The sequence below is a fragment of the Enhydra lutris genome, unplaced genomic scaffold (assembly GCF_002288905.1).
Source record: "Enhydra lutris kenyoni isolate GAN:26980312 unplaced genomic scaffold, ASM228890v2 scaffoldscaffold67, whole genome shotgun sequence".
NCBI lineage: Eukaryota > Metazoa > Chordata > Mammalia > Carnivora > Mustelidae > Enhydra > Enhydra lutris.
The window spans coordinates 3,911,813-3,930,622 of NW_019154151.1; the positions used below are offsets into that span (position 1 = coordinate 3,911,813).

At 34.8% G+C, this 18,810-nt stretch overlaps 1 protein-coding gene across 2 annotated transcripts in view; it reads left to right on the plus strand.

Moving 5' to 3' along the window:
- LOC111159173 (diaphanous related formin 2) overlaps positions 1-18,810 on the plus strand; it is a 1,005,724-nt gene that overhangs the window by 422,575 nt on the left and 564,339 nt on the right. The gene's annotated exons all lie outside the window — the stretch shown is intronic.

Here is an 18,810-nt window from a genome sequence, read left to right on the forward strand (position 1 = left end):
TAATGTATTGTATCACATTGATTGATTTGCGGATGTTGAACCAACCTTGCAGCCCTGGAATAAATCCCACTTGGTTGTGGTGAATAATCCTTTTAATGTACTGTTGAATCCTTTTGGCTAGTATTTTGATGAGAATTTTTGCATCTGTGTTCATCAAGGATATTGGTCTGTAGTTCTCTTTCTTGATGGGATCCTTGTCTGGTTTTGGGATCAAGGTGATGCTGGCCTCATAAATTGAGTTACTCTACATCATGTTTTATACCTGTTAGTTCACTTAATGAAATGATACAGCATTATATTTCCTGTTGAAAACTATACTGATCTTGGTTTGTAGCCAAGGTTTATTACTCATTAGATGGACAAAGTTACTCCAGTGCTCAGAACCTGAATTTTTGTATAGTAAGAATAGGATATTTACCCTGGAGAATTATTATGATAATTGAGATGAAGATGTACAATCTAAGGCGCTTTTTCAATACGAGGTAGTATGATACTCGACATGATTACTACTAAATGGTAATTCATGCATGACATACAGAGAAATGGGGTTATAGGCAATTGCCTTTTAAATAAAATTTAAAACAGGGGCGCCTGGGTGGCTCAGTGGGTTAAAGCCTCTGCCTTCGGCTCAGGTTATGATCTCGGGGTCCTGGGATCGAGCCCCGCGTCAGGCTCTCTGTTCCGCAGGGAGCCTGCTTCCCCCCCGCCCCCGTCTGCCTCTCTGCCTACTTGTGGTCTCTGTCAAATAAATATTTTTTTTTAATCTTTAAATAAAATTTAAAACAAAAATTTAATTAAGATGTTAATTTGGCAATCATGTTTTTATCTTAGGTTTCTTAAGGTCAGTGACTATTTCCTGGAATTCCTTCACTTCCTAGGGTAACACCTTGCTTCCAACTTGGAAGCTAACTAGTTTTTAAATTGTATTTTATTGAAATTGTTTGAGGCAGCATGCTTTTGTCATGAAATTAGCCTGGCAAATTTTATTCTTTCATCTGAATATTTTCTCTTAATAAACTACATACGCAGTCAGTAAGTTGAGAAAGCCACCTGCTGTCTTGTTAGGGCACCTAGCTGGTCTATCTGTACTCAGCGTAGAGGGAAATTTTAGTAGCTACCATTAGGTCTGAATATTGTCAGATTTCACACCTTCCGGACACCATAGGTAATTGGGTGAAAACCACTTTATTTGCTTTAGCTAATGTTCTAGATTAGCACTTTACACTTTAATTTAATCCTGATAGGAGAATTAAATAGTTTTTTCACCTTCATGAGCAGTTTGTTATCCAGTATATTTTGTATTCCAATAAAAATGGCATAGGCTGCTGCTTCTGGAACATTTGATGTTGAACATACCAATTCTGCTCATTTGTTCACTCAAATAGACTGAATGTGTTTCTTTGCCATAGATGTTGACAGGACCTTACGGACCATGATTGTTGTATGAACATTTGGATTTTTTTTTTCCCCAAAGATTTTATTTATTTATTTGATTCATTTATCATTTCTAGTAGTTTTATGGTAGAATCTTTAGGGTTTTCTGTAAATAGTATCATGTCATCTGCAAATAATGAAAATTTTATATCTTCCTTACTGATTTAGATACCTTTTATTTCTTTTTGTTGTCTGATTGCTTTGACTAGGATTTCCAGTACTGTTTCAAGCAACACTGGTGAGAGTGAGCATCCTTGTCTTGTTCCTGACCTGAGAGGAAAAGCTCTCAGTTTTTCCCCAATAAGTGTGATGTTCCCTGTGGAGTTTTCATAAAAGGCCTTTATTATGTTGAGATATGTCCCCTCTAGACCTATTTCTCGGGGTTTTTATCATGAATAGATGTTGTATTTTCATTATCTAGTGAAATGACCATATAGAGTTTATCCTTTCTCTTATTGATGTGATGTATCTGACTGATTGTTCTGTGAATATTTAACCACCCTTGCATTCCACAAATAAATCCCACTTGATCGTGGTATATGATTTTTTAAATGTATTATTAGATTCTGTTTGCTGTTATTTTGTGGAGGATTTTTTCATTCGTATTCATGAAAGATACTGGCCTGTAGTTTTCTTTCAGTGTGGTTTCTTTATCTGATTTTGGTGTCAGAGTGACACTGGCCTCATAGAATAAATTCAGAAGTTTTTCTTCCTCTTGAATTTTTTGGAGTAGTTTGAGAGGGATAGGTATTAACTTTTCTTTAAATCTTTGGTAGAAGTTGTCTCTGAAACCATCTAGTTCTCGACTTTTGTTTCTTGGGAGGTTTTTGATTACTGACTCAAATTTATTTCTGGTAATTGGTCTGTTAAAATTTCCTATTTCTTCCTACTTCAGTTGGGAGGTTATATATTTCTAAGATTTTATTCTTTTAGGTTGTCCAGTTTTTTGGCATATGATTTTCATAATATTCCATTATATTTCTGTGTACTTTTATGGTGTCAGTTGTTATTTCTCCTGTTTCACTTGTGATTTTGTTTATTTCAATCCTCTCTCTGTTTTTCTTTCTTATTTGTCTTTTTTTTCCCCTTTGGTCTTTTTTTCTTTATCTTTTTTTGTTTTTGCTGAACCTGGCTAGAGGTTTATTAGTTTTGTTGATCTTTTCAAAGAACCAGCTCCTGATTTCATTAATTGGATCTGTTGGGGTTTTTTGTTTGCTTGTTTGTTTGTTTTAGTTTCTATATCATTTATTTCTGCTCAGATCTTTACTATTTTTAAGCCTTGTTCTGATTTTGGGTTTTGTTTTTTCTTCTTTTTTTTTTTAATTTTATTTATTTATTTGACAGAGAGAGATCACAAGCAGGCAGAGAGGCAGGCAGAGAGAGAGGAGGAAGCAGGCTCCCTTCTGTGCAGAGAGCCCGATACAGGGCTCGATCCCAGGACCCTGAGATCATGACCTGAGCCGAAGGCAGCAGCTTAACCCACTGAGCCACCCAGGCGCCCCTGTTTTTTCTTCTTTTACTAGCTCCTTTAGGTGTTAGGATAGGTTGTTGATATGAGATTTTCCCCTTGCTCCTTGAAAAAGGCCTGTATTGCTCTAAACATCCCTCTTAGAATTGCTTATGGACTGTTAATATTTTCATTTTTGTTTGTTTCCATGTAATTTTGTATTTCCTCTCTGATTTATTGGTTTTCTTTTTTTAATTTCTTCTTCAATTTCCTGGTTAATCTATTCATTGTTTAGTAGCATATTATTTAACCTTCATGTATTTGTGCTCTTTCCTGATTATTTTCCTTGTGGTTGATTTATAGTCTCATAGCATTATGTTCAGAAAAGTTGCATGGTATGACTTTGATCTTTTTGAATTTGTTGAGACTTGTTTTGTGGCCAAATATGTGATCTGTTCTGGAAAACATTCCCTGTGCACTTGAAAAGAATGTGTATTCTGTTCTAGGTTGGAATGTTCTGAATATATCTAAGTCCATCTGGTCCAGTGTGTCATTCAAAGCCAGTTTCCTTGTTAATTTTCTATTTAGATGATCTGTCCATTGATGTAAATGGAGTGGTGAAGTTTTTATTATTACTGCCTTACTGTCATTTAGTTTCTTTACATTTGTTATAACATATGTATTTGGGTGCTCTCATGTTGGGTGCATAAATACTACTGTTATACCTTCTGTTTGGATTTTCTGCTTCATCATTGTATAGTGTCCTTCTTTGTCTCTTGTTATAGTCTTTGTTTTAAAGTCTGTTTTGTGTAAGGTAAGTATATCCACCCTCATTTTCTTTTGACATCCATTTCCATGAAAGATGTTTCTCTATTCCCTCACTTTCAATCTACAGGTGTCTTTAGGTCTGAACTGGGTCTCTTGAAGACAATATGTAGATGGGCCTTGTTTTTTTTTTTTTTAATCTGTCACCTATTGTCTTTTGATTCGAATATTTAGTCCATTAACATTCAAAATAATTATTGGTAGATATGTATTTATTGTCATATCATTACTTGTTTTGTGGTTACTTCTGTAGTTTTTCTCTGATTCTTGTCTTGCTCTCCTTCATGCTTTTCTCTCTTTCTTAGGGGATATACTTGGATTCTTTTCTGTTTATTCTTTGCATGTTTATTACTGGCTTCTGATTTTTGGTGAACATTAAGTTTATTTATAGCATCTTCTGCACATAGTGTATATTAAATTGATTTTCACTTACTTTTCAACTCATTCTTTATTCTTCACCCCCCACATTTTAGGTATATGGTGTCATAATTTACCTTCTTTTATTTTGTGAATCCCTTGACTGATATTTATAGATTTAAGTATTTTAACTGCTTTTGAGATGCCTACTTTTCATACTCTCACTTAATGGTCTTTACTTTTCACTCAGAGAATCTTCTTTAGTATTTCTTATATGGCTGATATAGTGCCCATTAATTCTTTTAGGTTTTGTTTGTGTGAAAAATTCTTTATATCTCTTATTCTGAATGATAGCCTTGCTGGATAAAGTATTCTTGGTTACAGGTTTTCCCCTTTCAGCACTTTGAATATATTGTGCCACTCCCCTCTGGCCTATATAGTTTTTGCTGAAAAATCCCTTGATAGGTTTATTGAGTTTTTCTTGTATGTAATTATCTTGTTTTCTCTTGCTGCTTTCATTTTTTTATTACTTCTTTTTGCCATTTTAATTTCTTTGTGTCTTGGCATGGACCTCCTTGGAGTGATTTTGTTGTGAGATCTTTGTGCCTCCTGGATCTAGATAGTATTTCTCCAAATTCAGGAATTTTTCTGCTATTATTTTTTCAAATATTCTGCCCCTTTTATCTCTCTCTCTGTTTTTTATTTTTCATTAATTCACTCATCTGCTTTCTCTAGCCTGCTCTTTATCCCATCAAGTATATTTTTAATTTGATTTTGTGTTCTTCATCTCTGATTATTTCTTTTATCTCTTTGTTAAGGGCCTCATTGATGTCCTCCATTCTTAAGTCCAGTGAGTATCGTTATAATCATTATGTATAATTCTGTATTGGGCATATTATATCCATTTCACTTAGGTATCTGGCCATGGCCCTGTCCTATTCTTTCATTTGGGACATACTCCTCTGTCTCCTCATTTTGTTTAACTCTTTGTCTGTTTCTGTGTTAGGAAAATCAGCTGTGTCTCCTGCTCTTACAGGTGATAGCCTTATGATGATATCTTATAATGTCCTGCAGTCCAGTATCCACTGTTCAGTAGGACCTGACACTTCAGGGAATATCTGCGCTGTTTCGTGTGAACCCTGCTGTTGTGTGTTGGTTGCTTTTATCTTCAGTCTGCTTGTCTACAGAAGATCTCTATGCCTGTTGAGTATTTGTTACCTAGTATGGCATGTTTTAACAAGGTGCACACTGGTCTGCTTGGATAATGAGACGGGCTGCCACTGCTGTAATGGAGGCCTTGCAAAACAGATGGGTCATAGAGATACTGTTGGCAGGTTTGTGCAGGTTTTCTGTGGGATGGGATCCAGAGTGCAGACATTGAGGAAAATGTGACTGGGAAGGGTGGATCCATGGACGTGTATGGGAGGTGCTTGGTAAATGCAAATAAGTTAGGGGGTGTTGGAACTACCCTGGTTTCCACAATTGGCCATGTGTTTATGTTCACGGGTGGGGGAGAGAAATGGCACCTTCCAGCTCCTTTGTTCCAGGAGGGTCTCCCTGCAATCTCTGCCTCTCAGGGACATGCTCTGAGATGAGTAAATAAATCTCCCTCCCTTATGCTACAAATGTTTTTCAAATTGCTGCTTCTATGCTGTATCTCCACAGGCTGTTTGTTGTTCTGTATCTAAGGGCAGGGAGTCTGCTTCATAATGCTCTCCAGATTCTTCCAGAGCCAGGCCTGCTGATTTAAAAAAAGTTCAGGGGTTTTTTGTTTTTGTTTTTGTCCTGCTGGTTATAAGAACTCATGAAATTCAGCCCCTCTTGCTTTTAGAGCTGTATGTTATGCGGATTTATCATCCCCTTGAAGTCTCTCTGATATGATAGTTTGTTTCTTGTCCTTCTTGATGATGCCACTGGCTCCCTCCAGATCTTAGACAATCAGTGTCCATTTTGCTGTCAGACCATGCCTCAGCCATTACTGTTTTCTTTGATGTGGCCTCTTCTCAATTTTGTGGAGTTTGTTTTGCTGGTCTGTGGGTGTTTTTCTGGGTTATTTATTCTGATGTGTTATCAGTTTATATCTCTGGGATGAGGCAAGCTTATGGTCTTCCTGCTTCTCCATCTTCCCAGCCTTCCTTTGCTTTCCTTTTCAATAGAAAATCATTGTTTTTTTTTTTTTCTTTTCTCTTAGCATTGTGACAATTAGACCTATAAAAAGCTTGAGTGACAATAATACCTAATGTTAATTTTAGTGTGCATTATTTTTATATATATTTTAAATTAGTACATGAAATATATGCTTATTTATTCCTAAAAATTCTATGTGAGATTCTTGCCCTCAAGGAAGATATCTAATTGACAGTTTATTTTAAAATAAACAGAGTTGTATTGAGGTTCCTTTGCTTTCTCTTAAAATCTCTTTACTTGTCACACTAGGTGCCCTGTCATTGACCAAGTATTGCCTTAGTGTTAGATTGTGAACTTCAGAAGAAATTACAAAGAGGACTTCCATGGTTTACTAGTGATGCTATTTGCACTTTTCAATTTGAAGAGTATTTATTGAGCTATTGATGTTATATTCCATGGAGCTGTTGTTCCAAATTGTCCTAATAATCCAGAATTACCTGGGGGTTTTTTAAGAGCTACAGGTCCTGAGGACCAACCTATAGAAATTTGGATAATCTGCTTCAGTAGTTCTGGGTGTGTTTAAATCCAGATTACCAGTAGATGAAAACATAGGGAAGGACAGGGAGATGATGTCAGTCATTCTGTGTTTTTCATAGCATAATAGAGAGGATGATAGGTTGAGAAGAAATAGTGTTATAAGTCTGTTCAGCCTGAAAACAGGATAATATTAAGTTCATTTGAAAATTTTATACTTAGCATGTCTTTTCACATTTCCAAAATGGTCTTAAATAGAAAGTCACCAACAAATGAAGTTTTACTTTAAAAAAAAGGAAAAAAAAAAAAGAACAGTTCAGGTACTCCTTCTTCTATCCTTCTCAAATTTTTTTCTAAAATTTCCTTTAAGTTCAAGAGAATATAATGATGCAGTTTCTGAACTAAAGAAAATTACTACTGAAAGATAAAATTGAAACCAGTTGGAATCAGAAAGGGGAAAACAGAGACAGCATAACTGTGGTTGTTTCCCACTGAGCTCAGCCAGCAACAAGCCAAATTGAGATCCTCAATAATATTTTTATGTATATAAGAAGAACTGTATTATATGAAATTCAGAGGTCTTGTTTATTCATGTCTTTTACAGAATACAGATTATATGCCATAATAAACCAGCATATCCCAAGTGAATCATTATCAGCCATTGTAGCTCCTTATTAGCTCTCATTTACCAGGTATTGATGGGATGGTAGAAACTACTTTTAAAATTTTATTAAGGCTGATTTTTTATGGTCACTTTACATGTACACATAAAATCGTAAAAGACTATATAGGGAACAAAAAAGAGACAGTTGTGATTTGGGATCAAACTTTGATCCCTGTTGGATTGACACATTTAAGAAAGCATGAGGTGTATAAATATGTTTGATTATGAAAATGGTATTTCAAAAATAGGATTACTAATCAACAGTTATATTAAGTTGCTTCTAGATGCTGTTTTGCAAGGAAAGTGTTGAACATTTACTCACATTTTTGAAGATTGAAGCAAGAATAAATTGCCTTCAGTTGCCAAAGGAAAGGGATAAGCTACCAGATACTTATTGAAGACCTGTTATGTCAAGGGTTGTCAAACTATTGCATGCCAAATCTAGCTCATCGGGTATTTTTATAGAAGAGGCATTAATCATTGCCATTCTCATGTTACTTATTATCTGTGACTGCCTTCACATTACAATGTCAGAGTTCCATACAGTTGCAACAGAAACTGTATGACCTGCGAATCCTAGAGTATTAAATATCTGGCTCTATCCAGAACTCTCACTTACACATTCTAGAATTTGCCTGAACTCATTTTCAAAGGCTTTCTTGGTTCTTTCCAGGGGTGTATGGGGGAGAGGTGATCATGACTCATCAGCTAATGTTCTTTTGGTTTGGGCTTCCTCCTCAAACCTTTGCCTGTGCTGTGTATAACCATTTTTTGCTCTGGCGACTTCTGAGCCCTTGAATTCCTGATGTAATCTCTCAGCCTCTTACTCCAGCTCTTCATTCATAAATTACACAAAAATTGGTTTACAAGACTGGACTAGGTGGGAATGCATCCTCCAAGCAGGTGGTCCATCTCTAGTCCTCTTTTTCATCTTCTTCTGTCAACTATTAAAAATATAATTAACACCCGGCACCTCTTATAGGCATTACTGACCACCAAACTCAGAATTACAGTTTGAGTAAGCAAGGATGCCAAGCTATTTATAGTAAAGGAAGCCACAATTTTGAAGACACAGCTTTGGTTAGAACACAAGAACTCTATGAGAGATATTAAAGCATGGAGTATGTTTAATATCTCTACTGAACCCTCTTATCTTAAATTATTTAGTAGTACATATGTGGTAAGTAGTAGTAAGTGGTAGGTAACTGTGACTCTCCTTATGTATTTATGAAGAATGGTAGAGCCTAGTGTCAATAGCATGGACTTTGGGGTCAAACAGTCTAGGATTGAATTCCACCTCTGCCATTTAACTTTTCTCTGAGATCTATTGAAAGTCCCTGGGGATCTCACTTTCCTTATTGTTAAGTAGTAATAATACTGATACTGTTATGGACTGAACATTGTGTCTCCCTAAAATTTATACATTGAAGCCCTAGCTCCCAGCATATTACAAGTAATTAAGGTTAGTGAGGTCAGAAGTGTGGGGCCCTGATCCAATAAGACCACAGAAGTTGCTCATTCTCTTTCTTCCTGAATACACACAAAGGGAAAGCCATGTGAGCACCGAGTGAGATGGTGACCACCTACAAGCCAAGAAAATAGCCTTCAGAATAAAACCTACCTTCTCAGCACCTTGATCTTGAAATTCCCTGGCTCCAGAACTTTGAGAAATACATTTCTGTTGTTTAAGCCACCCAGTCTGTGACGTTTTCTTATGGCAGCCTGAGCAGAGTAATATGAATACCTCCCTTTCACAGTTATAAGGGAAATCCATCCAGTGGAGTATCTGGTGGTAGTTACATATATACTCTAAATTAGTATGTGTACGCAGTATTTTCCAGGTCATATGAATCTTGGGATAGAAATAAAAATTATAAAACTATTGTATGAATAATACACCTGAATTGGTTTTGCTGGAAGTAGTCCTCTACAGGTCTCTTCAACTGGTTTAGGAATTCTTCAGGGGAGGCTTACTTGTATATATAATGCCTATATATCCCTTAATTTTTATATGTTTAACCTTCAGAGTATCCTTTGTAAGGTTTGTTATTCATTGAAAGTCTTAAATTGCCTTTTTTGAATTCAGTCATTTTTACAGATATGATAGTGCCATATACCAGTCAACAGTTCTGTTTCTGTTAGCATTGATTTTTCTTGTTTTGTCTGCACAGGAATGTATGTGCAGATGTTTTAATATTTTTGTTTCAATTTGATTTTCATTTATAAATTAGGTGATGAATAAGAAATGTATATGTTGAAACTAGTGATAAGAAATATGTGTATCAAGCATAATACTGTTGTGAAGATTGAATTCCTTAGTCATGCTGAAAGCAATGAATCCTTAAGCCTCTCCTCATAGCACATCATTATGTTGTTGAAATTTGGTTTATTTGAATTTCACTAATAAATTCTGATAGGCCTCTAGGGCTAGGCCACCAGTTGATGTGTGTCACTTTATTCTTCCTGCTCTATTGATGGAGCCACTTGAAGTGGAGGCTTCATTTCTATGCTTCATCCTCTGGTGCACAAAGTACTTTTTCCCCAATTTGTACCACAGAGCATTTTTGTCCTATGCACTCATATATTAGAGACATCTTTAGTGGTGAAATCCTTTTGTTCCTTATCTCTGTTTCTCTGTTCATTTTTGAATTGATAGTATATTTACATGGTTTAAAGTTCAAGAGGCACAAGAATATTATACAGGGAAATTTCTTTTTCTCATCTCTGTACCCCAGCTACTCAGTCCCTTCCCTAGGAGTAACTAATGTAATACATTTCTTATATTTCCTCCCAGATACATTTTGTGTATATGCTAGCAAAGACATACATTCTTCCCTCTTTTTTTTCCATAAATGGCAGTACTGCATAGTCTTGTATAACTTGGTTGCTTCATCTAACAATATTTATTGAAGATTGTTCCATATCATTCTATAAAGATCTTCCTTGGTCTTGGATATAGCAGTAGAGTGATACATTGAATGGACATTCCATAGTTTAATCTTTCTTCTATTGATGAGATTTTGGGTTATTTCAAATCTTTTGGTATTATAAGCAATGCCCAGTGTAACATAATTTATTGGATCTGTCTGCAGTAGATGAACACTTATGACCTTTTGCTATTAACAATACTGGAATGCATAACATTATACATAAATCATTTTGCACAATTAAGAGTGTATATATAGTATGAATTCCAAAATAATGGGAGTGCCTGTTTTTTCCAGGAATGATTCTAGATCGTAGCATGTAACAGTGAACAAAACAGTGACAAATCCCTCTCTTTAATAGAGCTCATATTGGGGTGCCTGGGTGGCTCAGTGGGTTAAGGCCTCCACCTTTGGCTCAGGTCATGGTCCCAGAGTCCTGGGATCAAGCCCTGCATCAGGCTCCCTGCTCAGCAGGGAGCCTGCTTCCTGCTCTCTCTCTCTCTCTCCCTCTCTCTCTCTCTCTGCCTGCCTCTCTGCCTACTTGTGATCTCTCTCTCTCTCTCTCTCTCTGTCAAATAAATAAATAAAATCTTTAAAAAAATAGAGCTCATATCAAAGTGGAAGGTAGACAATAAAATAAAAAATACATCTGATGTCAGATGGTGATAATTGCTTCTGAGAGAAATGAAGTAAGCAAGGAGGAAAGTATGTGGTAGGAGGGAGGAGTTCTGATTTGGAATCACATCACCAGAAAAGATTTCTTTGAGAAAGTGACATTGAATAAAGATCTGATAGAAGTGAGGGAATATTTGGGGTGATATAATAGCAAGTGCAAAGTCTCTGTTGTAAGAATTGTTCCGGTAGTTTTGAAGAACAGCAAGGAAGCTTGTGTGGCTAGAGTGAATGAGAGGAAAGTAGCAAAAGATGAGATCAGAATAGTTATGGAAGGGACATGAAATATGAAGTAGGACATTCTATGCTATTGTGAAGACATTATTTTTTACTGTGAATAAGGTAGGAAGCCATTGGAGGGTTTTGAACAACATTAATTAGTGAATCGACAGGGTAGAATGAAGAAGGGGAAAGTTGGAATAGAGACAGGTTATTAGGCTACAACGATAACTCAGGCTAGAAGTAATGGTGGTGTGAAACCCTTAGCTAGAAGTGGAGATGATGAGAAGTTATCAGATACTGGATTTCCCAAAAAATTGGATGTAACCTGTGAGAGGGAAGAGTTAATGATAACTCGTTTCTGTGTGTGTGTGTGTGTGTGTGTGTGTGTGCGCGCACGCACGTGTGCATGCGGTGCCAGTGTATATTTTGCTTGAACAATTAGGATTGGGTTGCCATTTTTTGAGATGGTTAAGACTATGGGAAGAGCAAGTTTGGGTGTAAGATAAGGAATATGGTATAGGATGTGTTAAATTTATAGAGCTTATTAGACAAGTAGAAATACCCAGGAGATGAGAATCTTCTTTTTGAATATATAGCTTTCCAGTGAGCCTTCCCTTGAATAAATCCTTGGTGAGATCTACAACACTGACCTTCAAGCTTATGTTCAGCTATACCTGAAACCCAGACTGAAAAATCATGGCTACGAACATTTCAGTGTTCTTTTGTTCACTCTTGCTCACAAAGTTAACTGGCTTTTGCATTAAACTCAATTGTGTGCACGACTTGTACCAGTCTGAAATAGACCACATTATAAAAGAAAAACTTGAATATGATGAATATCCAAAATGTTCTCAACAAGAAATATCCTGTTAGCGTTGTAGTACTTGTTTTATCATCATAATTCCTACTGTTGTGTTTCTTAGCATTCAGCTTTGACATACTCAGCTCTTGGGATTTATTGCTGGACTTAGTGATTTGTGGCATGAATTAGGAAATTTTGCATAACAGGGAATCCTCTGAGTGTGTGGAATGGCCAGAAAAATATCAGTCCATACATACAAAGTTGGAGCCAACTTACAAGTAAAGGAATTAACTATAAAGCTTGAATAAGGTACTTCACCAAGGTTAAAGGTTAGCAGGAATAAGTTCACCACCTTATTTGTCAAATACTAGGTTGAGGTAAGAACCATGCTTCCATTTTGGTGTTTAAAATATCACTTCAGGGGTGACTGGGTGGCTCAGTTGGGTAAGCATCTGCCTTCAGCTCAGGTCATGATGCCAGGGTCCTGGGAATTGAGCCCCATGTTGGGCTCCCTGTTTGGCAGGAAGCCTGCTTCTCCCTCTCCCTCTGCCTGCCTCTCTGCCTGCTAGTGCTCACTCGCACTGTGTGTGTGTGTGTGTGTGTGTGTGTCTTTCTCTGTCAAATAAATAAAGTCTTTAATAAAATAAAATAAAACAAAATAAATTAAATAAAATAAAATACCACTTCAAACAAGGGAGATTCTACTTAAATCTCTAAGTTAATTTTATTCGTCCTCCCTAAAATAAACATTACCTTCTGAGCTATTGAAGCCCAATTGAAAATATACAACATTAGCTATGCACATGTTAACACTATGTTAAACATAGTGTTCTGGTGACATTTAGCAGTGTTCCATAATTTGCTTAATGAACACATGTACAATCATATTAGTTATGCAGATGTTAATTTGCAGTAACATGTGCTTCCTGATTTGGGGGTTCGTATCTAAACTATGACCAGCTAAAAAATAAATAAATAAATAAACTACCACCAGTAAGATTTGTTCCTTAATTAGGGAATTATTACAAAGTATGTATGTGTGATTCCCACTGTTTGAACCATTAATCTCGTTTAATGTGCTGTTAATGCCATTCCTATGGCTTGAGGTACAGTCCAGGTGACAATGAAATCTCCCTTTCTGTGGGATTCCTTAGTTAGAGCACAGCTGTAGGCAACACAGAAAAGGGAAGCCTTACAGATGCAATATAGGGCACATAAGAGGAGATGGAAATGCAGTCTCATACTGCATATTGCATCAGCTTTCCCTCTCAGGATTTGATAAACAAATAATCCAAACTGACTAATCTTTACCTGTAGTTTTTATCATTCCTTCCCCTTGTGTTTCTGATTCCTATATACCCTTGGTCCCTGGATTGCCAAGGCTAACAGTTTATAAAGTGTATATATACATATATATACACATACATATATGTATAAATCTGGTCATACAATTTTTATTTTTGTGTTGAAAGAATAGAAGTCTGCATAGGCTAATATAGGAAACACTCGAGGTACCAGCCTCCCAGAATCAAAAAATGTTAACATTTCATCGTATTTACTACAGATATTTGCTTTTAAAAAAAAAAACATTAGAGATAAAATTGAAGTTTCCAGGGTTTTACTTGTTCCAGTATCACTTTCCTCCCCCAAGAAATACGGTCATTAATCTGCTAAGTATTTATTCTGTTTTTAAAATTTATATATATACATATATATATATATATATATACACACACATACATTTATAATTTATAAACAATACATAAGATTGTTCTGTTTCATTTTTAATTTAGATGAATGCTATTATACTGCATACAACATTTTCCATGATGTTTATTTTTCCATTCAGAATTATAATTGAGATCTATTCTTATTCGAATATTTAGCTGTAGTACAGTCATTATAAATGCTGAGTTGTATTCCATTATGTGAATATAGCACAGTTTATTTATCCATTTCATAACCCCCTGGCATGTGGGTTGTTTCCAGTGTTTGTCCTGTTGTAAACATTGCTGCAGTTAACATTCTTGTCTCCTTGACTGTTTGACCCAACAATGGAAAGATTGGGTTATACTTATGGTAAGCACACCTTAGATGTATTAGATGCTAATAAGTGTTTATTTTCTTTTGTTATCCTAATTTTTACTACCACTGTTGGCACAATCAAATTCTGATTTTTTTTGCCTCCTCATTTATACTCGGTATATTACAAGACTTTTTTGTTACTTCAATTTGATGACTCTAAAATGGTATTTCGTTGGTTGTTTTTATTTGCATTTCCCTGATGACTGATGAGGTTGAGCGTCTTTTTATTCCTTGCTATCTGATCTTGGGCAAATGACTCAAGTTTTCTGTTCTGTAGTTTCCTCCTTTATAATATGACAATGGTAGTTTCTATTATATATGGTGACAGAGGAGGTATTTAATAAAAGTTGATTTTGGTGATGATTGCAATGATTGTGATCATGGTTACTATTACTACTAGTACTACTATCACTGTTATTGTTGTAGTTCTTATTATTATACTTTCCCCTTTTATGTGCTATATATATATGTATATATACATATATTAATATATATCACTTATGCATATATATCACTTATAAAGTGTTATATATATATATATGTATTCCTTTCACCACTTTCAGTTGTATTTGTACACTGAATTTTTCAGTTGTTTTGGACACAGAAATAATAGATTTTCCCTGCCTGCCATTTTCATACTTGAGCTCATTTTAACATGAAATTATTTATTGAAGTATAACACCTATTTCAACTAATACATGAACAATTATTTCCATATAGTTGGAATCATTTCTGGAATGCATACAAATGGAAAAATATTTATTTATATAGAGAGATCACAATTTTTAAATCAATATATCTAAAACAAGTTGGGCATTTACTTGTTGGATATACATGTATGTATGAATAAAGTTACATAAATATTCTTAGGTGTTTTTTTTAATACTACTGTTACTGGCTTTATTTATCCTGGTTTTGTATAGAGTATACTTACTAAGAAGTGTCATATTTTCACTTCTCCACATAACTCCTTATAATATGATTTAATACATCACTTGATGCTGATTTAAGATACAGGTTTTGTTAATATGAAATTACTTCCAATAACAAAAAGAATTTGTTGAGTGATATGCATATATTCATTCAAACTATATTATTATGGTTAAAGAAAATTATAAATGTTAGATATCTTTTGGAGATACTTCCCTAATTAGTAGTTTACATATGACCGTATATGTAAGAAAAAATGAGTAGACATTTAAGTCTATATACATGTGCCTAGGCTCACACATAGTAGGTCTTCAACAAGCATTTGCTGGATAAATGAATGGATTAATAATATTGATGCTGACTCCAGGAATCAATCTTTCTCACTGGAATTTTGAGATAAAGTAGGTATAAAAATTTATTGTGATTTATAGTAGTTATCATTATGTAAATCATTCAGTGTTACCCATTTATAATATCTTAATATCTGCTACAACTTACAGATATCTTGTCACATGTTGTATGTACCCACTGGGAGCAGAAATTAATAGGGGATTTATGAAAACTGCCTAAATTAGATCAGGAAAAGATTATAGCCATGTTTACTTTATACCAGTGAGCATCCCTCAATTGTAAGGAAATAAATTTGTAGAACAATTGCAGATAAAAATCCACATATAAAAGGAAATGTAAGAATACTTAATGGGACTTTTATATAATTAATATCTTGTTAACACATTTAATAATAATACAAATGTCTTTATTATATATCATTATCTTTCTACAGACAGTATTTTATGATATTTCATTATTATTTGGTCAATTAACAGTGACAATTTAAGCACTCAAATTAATTCATCAGATTCAAGACCAGTGGCTATATGGTTTTTCTTTTGCATATGGAAAGATCACATTTGATTATAGTTCTCATTATGAACATGAGTACCATAGGGCCACTTATGATAAAATTAATTACTGAAGTTTTTGTATTAAGACTTAAAAAAAAACTCTTCAGTCCCATTCAAATAATTTCAGATAACAAAATCAGTATAATTTAAGTTTTTACATTATGATATTTTTGGTGTAAGCACTTTTCACATAAGATTTACCAGCTCACAAAGTTTTAAGTGCACAATACAGTATTATTTTTACTAACTATAGCTACAATTTTGTACCACTGATCTTTAGAACTTATTCATCTTATGTAACAGAAACTTTATACACTTTGAACAGCAACTCCCCACTTCGCCTCCCTTGGTCCCCGGCAACCACAATTCACTCTTTGTGTCTCTGAATTTGACATTTTAGATGCTTCATAATTATGCAGTTTTTTAATTTCTATGACTTGCTTATTTTAAGTAGCATAATGTTCCCCAGGTTAATCCGTGTTATTATATATGGCAGGATTTTCTTTCCTTTTTTTTTTAAAGGGTGAGTAACATTTCACTATATGTATATACCACATTTCTTTATTCATTCATCTTTTGATGGACATTTAGATTATTTTCATATCTTGGCTGTTTTGTGAATAATACTACAGTAAATATGGGAGTGCAGTATCTCTTCGAGAGTCTCAGTTCGTTTGTTTATATACCCAGAAGTGGGATTGGTAGATCATATGGTAGTTGTATTATTTGTAGAATCGCCATAGTGTTCTCTGTAGAAGATACACCATTTTATATTTCTACCAACAATGTACAAGTGTTCCAATTCCTCTACGGCATCCTCATTAACACTTTGTTTTGGTTTTGGTAAGAGCCATTCAAAGAGCTGTGAGGTGATATCTCATTGTGGTTTTGATTCCTATTCCCCCCATGATATTGAGGGCATTTCCGTATACCTGTTGGCCATCTGTATGTCGTCTTTGGAGAAATGTCTATTGGGCTTAAATTGAGTTATTAAATTGCCCATATTTGGGGGCGCCTGGGTGGCTCAGTGGGTTAAAGCCTCTGCCTTCGGCTCAGGTCATGATCCCAGGGTCCTGAGATGGATCCCCGCTTCGGGCTCTCTGCTCAGCGGGGAACCTGCTTCCTCCTCTCTCTCTCTGCCTGCCTCTCCGCCTACTTGTGATATCTCTCTCTGTCAAATAAATAAATAAATAATTGCCCATATTTTAATCAAATCATGGAATGTTTAATTTTTTAAAGCATTTGAAACATATAATAAAAGCATCCTAGGATAGGTAACATTTTGAAACTTTATGAAAGCAGGACATTTTTAATATAAGAAGACTTCAGTGCTATCCGGATCAAAGTTTCATATGTCATTACCTCTCTTCAAATTCTCTATTTATCTAGGCCTGTGCTTGTGATCAGTAGGGAATGCTTTCAAAGACAAGAAAGCCAAAGGCAGTAATAGCCACTGGTTAATATTCACTGATCATGGCAAAAACTTTATTGTTTGTGAAAGGCTGATTAGTTAAGGAACTATTTTAAATTAGTTTTGCTCTAGTAATTTTCAAAATAGTAGTGCCCAATCATGGAAGTCTTACCATTTCTTCAACCTAAGATAAAGCCAATTTACATACTACAACAGAAATAGATTAGGATTTAGGATATTTAAGATGCCTAATCTTAATTTTAAACAGCTTGTTTATTTGAGAAGGGGAGAAGTTTGAATATATTTTAATGAAAAAAAAAATGCAAAAAATATGAAGTCATACAAAATGATCATTATGTATGTCTGGGTTACTCCAGAGTCTTGTTAGTTTGCAGAAAATCTTAACAATATCTGTTACACTACAGCATTTTCATCCTATATGTACTTGGTTAACAAGTCTCCCATAGTGGGGTTTGAGGCATATTGGGAGATTAGGACAGTTTTCTTGACTATTTCTTTGGGAAAATTTTTCTGATATTCCAGAAGTAATTAAAATATTCAGGTACTTTTTTTTAATTAACAAAGGATATGATTTTTGGACTGTCATTTTTTATATAGAGTTGTCTTAACCTGGGCATGGTTTGGACATGAGGTCATGATTTTCAAATGTAATTATTATGTAGTCTGCTTAGACTCTGTGTCACTTTAGATCAGTCATAGTGGTAAAGCTTAGAACTAAATGTTAGTACTTAATTATTCAGGTAATTAATTTTATGTTATTTTTTCTGGGAAGTTCATTTAATTTTCCTATAGTTTACACCATTAATACAAAGGGGGGTCTTAATGGACTTGCAGTATTTGATGCATCCTATAACATGTATAGAAAGTTTTCTAGATGCTAACATGTGAACACATCGCTTAGCAAAAATGTACTGTAGTTGTGTGTTGCTTTTCCTCTAAATAAAATTAGTAACTCATTTGTGATCTCTTTAACAAAAATCAGATAAGTTAAAATAATAAAAATAATGATTTCCTCGAAATTATATTTTTAAAAGTAATAAGCATTATTATTATGGTCATATAATTCGATTCTGAAGTTTAGCAGCATACAGTTGGGGATAAAAGCATATCACTACTTGAATGAAAAAACAGTGTTGGCTTTATTTTCTCATGTTTTTTAATGGTCCCATTACTTACAACCCCATTTTTATAGTAGAAGAAGTAAATTGCCAACACCTGAGTACAATAGTAGCTGTGGAATTTTTGTATAGGAGGGTTTAGGGATTTGCCATAAAGCTTCATTTTCATAGGAGATAGCTACATTGTTTTTTAGTTTGGTTTTTGAGGTGGGTGTTCTGAGGTAGAGCTGATTGAGGTTATGTGGGGCTAAAGCCACTCCTTGGCACTGCTACTTCTCACAGTTTCAGGTCATTTGAACTGTTAAGACCTAGAGGACTACCTTCTGAAC